This window comes from Vulpes vulpes, chromosome 15 (assembly GCF_048418805.1).
Source record: "Vulpes vulpes isolate BD-2025 chromosome 15, VulVul3, whole genome shotgun sequence".
Lineage (NCBI taxonomy): Eukaryota > Metazoa > Chordata > Mammalia > Carnivora > Canidae > Vulpes > Vulpes vulpes.
The window spans coordinates 97874506-97886236 of record NC_132794.1 but is presented as its reverse complement, the minus strand read 5'-3'; the positions used below and the strand labels follow the sequence as shown (position 1 = coordinate 97886236).

General features: G+C 34.0%; 1 pseudogene; it reads left to right on the top strand.

The window, feature by feature from the left end:
- The first annotated feature begins 788 nt into the window (after window positions 1-788).
- On the top strand, window positions 789-1287 carry LOC112914005 (ADP-ribosylation factor 1 pseudogene; annotated as a pseudogene).
- The last annotated feature ends 10444 nt before the right edge of the window (window positions 1288-11731 follow it).

The window sequence follows — 11731 nt, the reverse complement described above, 5'->3', positions numbered from 1 at the left end:
GTCCATCGAAAGATGAATGGATAAAGAAGATGTGGTCTATGTATACAATGGAATATTACTCACCCAGTAGAAACAACAAATACCCACCATTTGCTTCGATGTGGATGTACCTGGAGGTTATTATGCTGAGTGAAATAAGTCAATCGGGAGAAGGACAAACATTATATGGTCTCATTCATTTGGGGAATATAAAAAATAGTGAAAGGGAATAAAGGGGAAAGGAGGAAAAATGAGTGGGAAATATCAGAGAGGGTGACAGAACATAGAGATACCTAACTCTGGGAAACGAACTAGGAGGGGTGGAAGGGGAGGTGGGTGGGGGTGGGAGTGACTGGGTGATGGGCACTGAGGGGAGAACTTGATGGGATGAGCACTGGTTGTTATGCTATATGTTGGCAAATTGAACTCCAATAAAAAAATTTAAAAAAAAGGCAAGGCCAATGTTATCCTCATAACAAATCAAGATGAAGACACTATAAGAAAAAGATACATCAATATTCCTTATAAACATGCATTTAAAAATCCTCAACAAAGCAATAATACAAATGCAATAGTGTGCTAAAAGGATCATACATCATGATCAAAGGCAATTTATTTCTTGGATGCAAGGATGGCTTAATGCATGCAAATCAGTAAACATGATTTGCCACATTAACAGATAAAGAATAGTCACATGATCGGTGGGAGTAAAACCAATGTCAGTCTCTGAGCAGCAGCCTGCCTGTGGCTGCCAATGATTTCTGTGGTCAGTGTTGCTTTCATCAGTCTACAGCACGAGGAATATCTTTATGAACCTCTTCAGGGATCTTTCTGGCAAAAAGAATGTACACATTCTCATGGTACACTTGGATGTTGCCCGCAAGACCACCATCCTATACAAGCTAAAGCTGGATGAGACCATGACCACTATCCTCACCACAGGCTTTAATGTGGAAATAATGGAGTATAAGAATATCAGCTTCACTGTGTGGGACGTGGAAGGCCAAGACAAGATCTGGCCTCTGGTGCCACTACTTCCAGAATGCATAAGGTGTCCTCTCTGTGGTTGACAATAATAAAGATAATGTGAAAGAGGACTATAAGTAGCTCATGAAGATGCTGGTGAAGGATGAACTTGCAACCAAGGTGTTTGCAACCAAGCAGGACCTCCCCAATTCCATGAATGCAGCCAAGATTATGGACAAACTGGGCCTTCATTCCCTGTACTGTAGGAACTGGTAGATTCATGAGACATGTGCAACCAGTGGGAATGGGCTCAATGAAGGACTGGACTGGCTGTCCATTTAGCTTCAGAACCAGAAGTGAGCTCTGCCCCCCAGCCCCCTCACAATCTCTCCTTTCACTTTGCTTTACCTGCCCATGGTGTGAGTGCCAGAAACTGTCTCCTTGGTTGGTCACAGTGTACTTCACCATGCCATAAATGTGCAGACTCAGCTTGCATCCAGGGGTTTAATTTAATGTAAATATTTTGTGTTCCCAATAATACAGTTTCTGGTACTTCCATGCAGTATTACTCAACGTTTTGTTTTAAATTGTAACAAGAGAGTCAATCCACTCTTCAATAGTGAGTAAGGGTTTTAGTCACACAGAGCCTCCCGAAGTTGCTATGTGGACCAACCTGGCACTCCTTCTCTGGGCATTAGATCTGTTTTGAGATCCATTTGAGTGGTTGGTTTTTAGCCTGAACTCAATACATTTTTAAAATAGTTAAAAATACAAAATAAGTAGAACACACAGAACGGAGAAAAGTGCCTAGTATAGGTTCTGCAATAGTGGCCTGAGTCTGGTCCACCAGTGGACATTTTCCCTTCAGGAATGTGAGGCCAGGTGGAATCAGCCATGATACATTCTGCATGGTCACAATAATGTCCCTGTGATTCACCCTGCTTGGATCATGCCACATCCCCTCGCATTTGTGCTTGTACTTCTGCTTATACAGCCTCTGGGCTATGGGGCTGAAGCTACCATTCATGGACCCCTCAGAGGGACCTGGTCTTCCCTGGGTCAGCATGGGCACTCTGGTTTGCTCTGGGCTGCCTGGGGTCTCACCAGCAGAAGGATGGGTGGGCCAGTCATCCTAGAACCTCAGTCCTTGAATACCTAGGAGCCCCTATCTACATGTGCTTTCACTCCCTCAGCCTGCAAGGATCAGGCTCACCATCAAAATGATAACCTCTACATTTTTCTTTTGTATTTTGATAAACATTGGAGAAGTGGAGCTGTTAAAGTTTATCTTGGGGAAATCTTCAGGGCTGGTTTATTTGGCATGGCGGTACACAGTTAGTAATCAACTGATTTTTGTACTTGTTTTCAGTTTTCATTTCAACAAACAAGTACTGTAATTATAGCTACTAAAATAAAATCTTTGATTATTAAAAAGAGGAAAATCAAATGATCATCTCAGGATATGCAAAAAATTGGCAAAATTTAATACACTTTATCATAAAAATGTTTAAAAAGTTAGGTTTAGAAGGAATGTACCTCAACATAATAAAACTCACATAGGTGAAAAACTCACAGCTAGTATATTCAGTAGTGAAAAGCTGAAAGTTTTCCCTCTACAATTGGAAACAAAACAAGGATTCCCATTGTTACCACCTGTATTCAATGTACAAAATGCTATCCAGAACAAGTAGGGGAGAAAAAGAAAAAAAAATGCAAACTGTAAAGGAAAAGTAAAATTGTCTATTTTCAGATGATATGATCTATAGAGAAAACTCTAAAAATTCCACAAAAGAACTCATTAGAGCTAGTAAATTCATTAAAGTTCCAGGATACAAAATTAGCATATAAAAACCAATTGCATTTCTATACATTATCAATGAACTATCTGAAAAAGAAATGAAGTAAACAATACAATTTACAATAGCATCAAATATAATAACTTAAGAACAAATTTAACCAAGGAGGTGAGATATCTATATACTGAAAACTAGAGAACATTGATGAAAGAAATTGAAGAAGACATCGGAATGGAAAGATATTCTGTGTTCATGGATTGGAAGAACAAGATAAAGTCATTTTAAGAAACTTAAGAACACTTAAGAAACCTAAGAACACAGCAGGAGGCATCACACTTCCTGATATCAAACTATATTATAAAGCTATCATAATGAAAACCATATGGTATTGATGTAGAAAGTCACATAGATCAATAGAACAGAGTAGAGAATTCATATATCCATGCATATATGGTCAATTAATTTTTAACAAAGCCAAGAATATACAATGTGGAAAAATAGTCCCTTCAATAAATGGTGTTGTGAAAACTAGATATCTAACTTTCAAATTGAAAGCAATGAAACTGGACACTTACGTTGCAAATATATAACAATAACCTCAAGATGTATTGAAGACTTAAATATAAGACCTGAATCTATAAAATTTTTTGAACCATATTGAACTGAAAAATCCTCTGTGCATCAGAAGAAACCATCAACAAAATAAACTTATGGAATTGGAAAATATTTGCAAACCATATATCTGATAAAGTGTTAATATCCAAAATATTTAAAAAATTGATACAACTCAATAACCAAAAGGAAAAAAAATGTAATTGAAAAAAATGAGTGAAGTACCTGAATACGTATTTCTTAAAAGAAGACCTACAAATGGCCACCAGTTACATGAAAAGGTGCTTAGCATAGTGATGCTGATCATCATCACATTTTCCTAATCATCAGGAAAATGCAAGGTACAATCACGATGAGATATCGTGATTGCTATTGCTATGGAAAACATGCAATAAACTTGAGTGCAGATATCACTTTGAGATCTTGACTTCTTTGAATGTATATCCAGAAGTAGTACTGCTGAATCTACAGTAACTCTATTTTAAAATTTTTGAGGATACAAACATTAAAAAGGACATGATTGTTCATACCATGTGATTATTACACAAAAATCTGTATGTGATTGCTTAAAGCAGCTTTGTTTGTAATAACAAAATCTGTAAACAACATCAATGTCCTTTGAGAGGTGAAAAAATAAATTCTAGAATATCTATACAATGGAATACTACTGAGCAATAAGAAGAATTAAGTATTGATACATATAAAAACCTTATGGATTTCTAAAACATGCCTAATGAAAAAGTCTGTCTCAAAAGGTTTCATATTGTATGATGATATCTCTATCACATTCAGGAAAATCTATAGAGTTGGAGAAAAGATTAGTACTTGCCAGAAAACAAGGCACAAGCGAAGGAACAGGGTGTGTTAATATGTAGCAGTAGTACAAGTCCCTCTGTGATGTTGGAGCAGTTCTATATCTGGATTATGGTAATATAGATGTATCTATTCATGACATAAAATTGCATAGAGCTATGCATGCACACATAAAAAGTGCATCTCAAAAATAGTAAAAAGTAAGTTATATCTGTAATTTAGTTGACAATATTGTGTCAATATCAATTTTCTGCTTTTTATGTTATATTAATATTATATAAGATTTCACCCTTGAGAAAATCTGGGAAGGGCTGTAAACTATTTTTGCAGATCTCTGGTCTATAATTACTTAAAAATAGAATGTTAGAAGAAAATTCTCATTCAAACATGAATTTATGTTTATTAAGATTTTTATAATATAAAATTTTACAACCTTAATACAACTGGTTTAATTTTTATATTGCTTCCAGACAATGTACAGGTCTTTTTTGTTCTTATAGTTGATTATAAAACAGTTCAATATTTTATCTTCTAATTGTATTTTAAACATTTACTTAGAGAGTAATTTAATATTTATGAATTTGATTTTCATGGAAACCAAATATGCAATTACATTTATATAACAAAAATAAATTTGGAAAATTAATAGGACATTTTGCTATTTGCAATTGATTGATACTTTGAAAAGACACCTTAACTATATTTTAATACATGTCCTCTTTTTAAAATTTAGTAAATTTATTTTTTAAAGTAGTTTTAGCTTTATAGAAAAATTGAGCAGGAAGTGTAGTTTCCAATAAACCCTGTCTCCTCCCACTTCCCCCTATTACTATCATCTTGCATTAGTTTCCTACATTTTTAAAAAAAAAAATAACCAATGTTGATAAATTATTGCAAAATGATGTTCGTAGTTTATATTGGGGTTTATTTCATGTTGTACAGTTGTGTGGGTTTTGAAAAATTCATTATAGTATTTTACAGAACAGTTTACTGATCCAAGTATGCTGTGTGCTCAACTTATTCATCTTTCCTTCTATTTCCTTAAACTCTGGCAAGCTCTTATCTTTTCACTGTCTGGAGAGTTTTGCCTTTTCTGAAACATCATATAGTTCAAATCCTACATCATGCATTTTTCTCAGACTGGGTTCCTTCACTCCTTTTCATTTCCTTATATTACTGAATAATGTTTTTTGTATAGATATACCACAGTTTATCCATTCACCTACTGAAGGGCCTCTTAGTTGCTTCCAAGTTTTGACAATTATGAGTAAAGCTGCTATAAACATTAGTGTACACATGTTTTTGTGTGGACATCAATGTTCAATTCATTTGGTTATCTAAACATCATGGAGTGTGATTGCTGGACTGTAAGATAGTACTATTTAGTTTTGTCTTCTAAACCATCCATACCATTTGCAATTCCTCTCACAATTAATGAGAATCTCCATTGTTCCATATCTCAGCCACTTTTGGTATTGTTCATGTTTGCATTTTAGCCCATTCTAATAGGTGTGTTACAGCATCTTATTGTTTTTTTTCAATCTATTGTTTTAATATCACGTATGATGCTGAGAATATTTTAATGTGCTTATTTGCCATCTATGTATCTTCTTTGATGTATCCATTCAGGTCTTGTGTCCATTTTTAAATTGGGTTGTTGTCTTATTGTTCAGTTGTTAAAGTTCTTTGTATATTTTAAATACAAGTCCTTTATCAGAGTCTGTAGCTTGTCTTTAAATTCTCTTAAGTATCTTCTTCAGAGCACAAGTTTTAAATTTTGATGAAGCCCATCTTATCTTTTTTTAAAAAAATAGATTGTGCCTTCATGTTTTTTCTTTTTAATTTAGTCATCCCTTAGGAAAAAATTTTAGAAATGATATTACTAGATAAAAGTTTGGAACACTAAATAAGACTAAATTGATAGGGATTCTTCCCATAGATTTTAGATTATAATGTGTGTTATGTGAAGAGAGCAAAAACTGCATTATTTTCTCCATTAAAAAAACTGAAACTGAGGAAATTTAGGCGAATTGCCCAAGGATGAGGGCATTTAGTGGTGGAGCCAGGTCCAGAACAACTATCTTCATGTCCTGAGATTATCACAATAATTCAGGAGAAATAAGTAAATCTTTTATTGTTTGCTCATTTTATTTTACATAAAAGTGATTATTGATTACTTTCTAAATTTTATAGTATTTCTAAATTTGATTACACAATTTTTAAGGGAGGATATCAATGAAGGACAAAGGAGAATTTTATTCACCATTTTCGGAATGACATTAAAAAATGAAGATAATATGGCTAATATGCACTGAGTACTTCTATTTAAAATAGGCACAACAATAGTGTGAATTAATTTAATTCTTATGTAATCTTGAAATAATTTACTACAATGATTCTTAATTTTCAAATGAATTACTGAGTTTTAGAAAAGTCAAGGAGCTAGTAAGGTCAATATCAAAGAGTAATTTTCACATTTGACATTCAAAACAGGGTACTCTTATCCTTAAGGACCATATGTCTTTGTCTTGCTATTGATACAAAATAAGCTGAATAACTATACTCTGGGGTTATCAGTAACAAATTCTGGGTGGTGGGTTTCAATTTTTATTAATTTTCACAAAACAAGTGGATGATTTGGGTAAAATCTTGAGATCAATACTTTCTTGAATTTTTCCGACAAATCTGTGGTTTGCAGCATGGGTCAGTTGTTAAAAATCCATATTTTTATTGATGAGCATGGTGTTCTGTAGGCTTAAATGAGCCCTACTCTATGTTTCAAATATGTACAGAAGTGGATGCTTACTTAGCCTGTTCCAGCTGTGGATTAATATATGACTCGGTGTGTCCGATAATAATGTTATTATGCTAATAATTTGTTTTAATAATTTCTAGGTAAATCTTTCCTTATCAAAATGGCTTTGTTAATATATTTTTTAAGATTTTATTTATTTATTCATGAGAGACAGAGAGAGAGAGAGAGAGAGGCAGAGACACAGGCAGAGGGAGAAGCAGGCTCCATGCAGGGAGCCTGACATGGGACTTGAACCCGCGTCTCCAGGATCACACCCTGGGCTGCAGGCGGCGCTAAACCACTGCGCCACCAGGGCTGCCCCCCTTTTAATATTTTTATGCTAACCTGCCATCTTAGAGTGCCAGTTACTTAGGGGAGAGGTTTTTTTAAAAATAGTGTATTTTCTTCACTCTCTTCCAGATGGCTTCATAGTTGGTATATTGTTTTTGCAGGTGTTGTAAAGAGAACTTTAGGATGCAAGCCAACAAAACATCAAAGAAGGTAATAAAAGAGGGCTTTTTCACTGAGTAGTCATTATGTAAAAACAAATATATTTTATATCAAGTGCTAGTATGGTAGAATGTGAGTCAAGCATTGTGTGTGTAAACTGCATGTCAATTATTTAGGTTAGAACTGGATCATTTGCTTTATTGAGAGGTGGGGGAGGTCTTGGGAATAAATTTAGTAAAAGCCACAGGTCAAATGTTCTTTTCATTTTCAGAAAATTCATGTAATTACATTGCCTTGCATTTTTATACTATCTCATCGTTTTAAAATTGTTTGACTATCATTCTGGGAAGAAAGGCAGGTACTATTACCCAGGGAATCATGTTAAATAAGATGATGTTTGGAGAAGTAAAGTGATTTATTATAATGCCATTCAACTCTTCAATGAACAATGATTTCAGCCTTCTGACTGCTAAACTGACCTTCCGTATACTATTCTCGTACCACAGAATATTCTAAACATAGGATCCCTGATATAGTTGCAGGTTAAAAATTTTCCACATCTTTAGAGTATCATTTCCAACACCCAAGTCTGTAAGAATTCAAAAGATTGGTCTGGTATGCTTTTAATTTTTATTATTATTTTTTTTAAATTTGGTTCCAACATACTGTTTTCATGAAAAGAAGCAAGGATGAGGGACATCTGGGTGGCTCAGTGGTTGGGTGTCTGCCTTCGGCTTAGGGTGTGATCCCCAGGTCCTGGGATTAAATCCCACATGGGGCTCCCTGCAGAGAGTCTGCTTCTCCCTCTGCCTATGTCTCTGCCTCTCTCTGTGTGTATCTGTCATGAGTCAATAAATAAAATCTTTTTTTTTTTTTTAAAGAAGCAAGGACAATTTTCACTGGAAAATTCTTAATTTTAGAATTTGAGATGGATCAAAGAGGAGATGAAATTCAACAACCTATCCCAGCCAAAATATTTTCTCCACCCTTTCTGGAAAATGCATTTTCTGACTTTGGCACAAATTTTCTAAAAATGAGCTAATATATTTTCATTTTTGAAATTTCTGAGTTTAAGACTCTTATTAAAGGGAAGTAGTATTTGTTTCTCTTCACTTGTAATGGGTCTCAAGTTTACCATGTGCATAAGCAGATCTGTTTGTTGTATGGCAGAATAATTTATTTAATTGGTCTAATATTTCACATTGACTCAGTAATCATCCCATTAATCTTCAGCCATTGTACTGCCTTCTTATCTCTGCTAGATTTTTTTTTTTTTTTTACACCAAGAGTACATTAACCTTCTAATTAATTACCATATGGAAAGTGTCCAGATGTTTCATCAGGCTGGTCATTTTCAGTTTTCACTGAACTTAAAATTCTTCAAGATGCCTCAACCCATAATTATTCTTGAAATTTCTAATAGCTAAGAAGGAGTTGTGATACTTATGGTGGGGAGGAATAAAACTTATTTAGGAGAACCATTTGGGAGTATGGTTGATAAGTTCTTCATGTTGCAGCATGTTTTTAGTTCTGCTGTTTTCCACAATAGAAGGAAATGGTAAAATTGTGACAGAGATAGAATAAATATAGAGAGAGTGGAAACTCCATTCTTTCTCAAATAAAATTATTAAATAGAAGGTTTTAATCATTTATGGAATTTACTGTACTGAAAAGGGACAAATTTCATGCTTAGTCAATAACAGTAACTTAAGATATTGTATTTAGGAAAAATTACAAAGCTCATTAAAATTTTATGGGGAAACAGACACAATAATACTGCCGGATACTTGCTTTCTTAGGGCCCCAAGAGTCCAGCTGGAGTCCAACCAAATATAACTGAGGGACAAACTTACATTGAACTGTCTGTGCCCTCTTCTGCCTAAGTGACCTTACCTCCTTGATAATGATATAAAGATAAAAATTATAAGAAATGTAACAAACTATAATTAGGAGTCCTAGAACCTGAAGACCAGCCAGCTTCACTCTTTGGTTAAAGTTCAGGGTGGGAAAATTTTGGATTATGAAGAAAAGAGCTGTACTGAGCATATGGGCTAGTGACCATCTAGAATGTTGAAGATCTGTTGAACGCCCTGCCAACTTTAGAACATAAAACAGTATTTCAGCCTGTTGCCATTGCTGCACGGAAGGAAATTTATGAGGGGGCAGGTATTTTAATGGGAGGATCTGTAACTAGAAAAGAGACCAATACAGGTGTTTTTTGTTTTGTTTTGTTTTGTTTTAAGGAGACTTGTGTTAGGAAACCATCCTTTGAATTTAGATACTGATGTAAAGCATCTGACTATGCTATAATTTAGTTCAAAAATAGATTTAAAACACCAATAATTATCCCCACTCATGAAAGGAGGATTTGGAATATATTGTTTTTTTAATATTTTATTTATTTATTCGAGGGAGGGAGAGAGAGAGAGAGAGAGAGAGGCAGAGACATGGGCAGAGGGAGAAGCAGGCTTCATGAAGGGAGCCTGATGCGGGACTCGATTCCCGGACTCCAGGATCACACTCTGAGCCAAAGGCAGGTGCTAAACTGCTGAGCCACTCAGGGATCCCTTGGAATATATTCTTATTATTTTTTCTGATTATAAGCAGGATTGGTGATTTATTATAAAGTATAGAAAATACTGAAGAAAAATGTAGAAAATGTGATATACATATATAGCTGAACAAATCCTCAGTGTTTTTTTCTTTCTGTAGAACTTTCCATTGTTTTTTCTATGCATATGTATGTTTTTTTATCTAGAGCCATATTTTATAAAATTGGTGTTCCATAATGTCTACTCTTTCATAAACTGGTTTCCCACTTAACACAAACTTTTGTGTTATTAATATTACTCTAGGTCTTGATTTTTAAGGGCCATATTCATCATTTCCATGTAGTGTAATTTATTTTTCCAATACCCTCTTAGGGTTATTTTTTTCTGTTATAAGTATTTCATATTCATAAATATTTATTATATTTGTAATGTTTTTTCAGTATAAATTCCAATTTGTCAAAATATTAGGATAAATTACAAAAAGTTTTAGGCTTTTAATATATATTACCAAAGTCCATGCCTCATAGCCAAGTCTAGATACTAATTTTAAAAAAATAAAATAAACAGTTTGGAAATTTTATGAGATAAAATGATATTTGAGGCTATAATAATCTGTGTCTTTACCAGGGCAATTAAGTATCACTGACATTAAAATTTCTTTGATGCTTGTTAGTGGCAGATAATGTCTAGAGCAGAGACTGGAAGGTTGGTTTCACCTGAAGGTTCTGACACTGGCTTGCTATACATCTTGGCCTAGTTTCCTTATCCCTACTCCTTAGTTTTTTCATCTGGCAAATGAAGGAACAAATAATTCCCATCATTTGTATTTTATAAAGATGCTATGAAAATAAATGAATAAATCCAAATCCTTTTTCAGATTTTATCTACCTGTAGAAGGTCTAGATGTGGTTTAATACCCTTATTGGATTGTTTATGATAATAATAGAAGATTCATGTTTTCATGTATCTAGTTTAAAAAAAACCTATCATGTTACTGAGAACCTGATAAATATCTACATTTAGAATTAGTTTGTGGTTTAGAGACTTATGCTAAAATTTTTGCTTGTAATTTACTACAAAATATAACTTACACATTTCCCCATGATTTAAATTACCCTCATAGTTTGGCTATGAGAGTTCAATTTATGCTAGCTCATACATTGAGTAAGTAGTCAGTCATGTTTTGGCTCAAAGGTATAGATGTTTGACTTTAATGGTATGTAATATTTGCTTTGAATATCTTAGAAGAAAGCCCTAATTTTTAAAACTATGTGCTATTGCCTCTGAGATGACCACATTCATTGTTAATTCTAGGTTGATTTCTAGCATGTCTGGATCCTCCTATTAATTTTATAGGTATCTAATAATGCAGGTGAAATTGACAGTAGCCTAAACAAAATTGTTGAGTAAGAAATGGATAAAAAACAAAATTACAATTTCCATCAAAATACAAAATGAAACCAAATATGACCAGTTTTTAATTTATCACTGCATTAGAACGCTTCATTTGTTTAGTTAAACTTTAAAGCTTTGAAGGGTCTCAGGATATCTCTCTCATTCATTTATTTTCTAACATATGCATACTGAGACAGAAAAGGCAGTGAAGGAAACCAAAGCTAGCTCTAGTCTTTAGGTTGATGTATAGTCCAGTATATTTCAAGCACAAGTTTTGCTTCTTGACAAAAGCTGATTAATTTTTTTTCTAGGGGTATGCATTAGAAGTATTTCACTCATTACAGTTCATAATACCAGGAAACAGTACATAACAT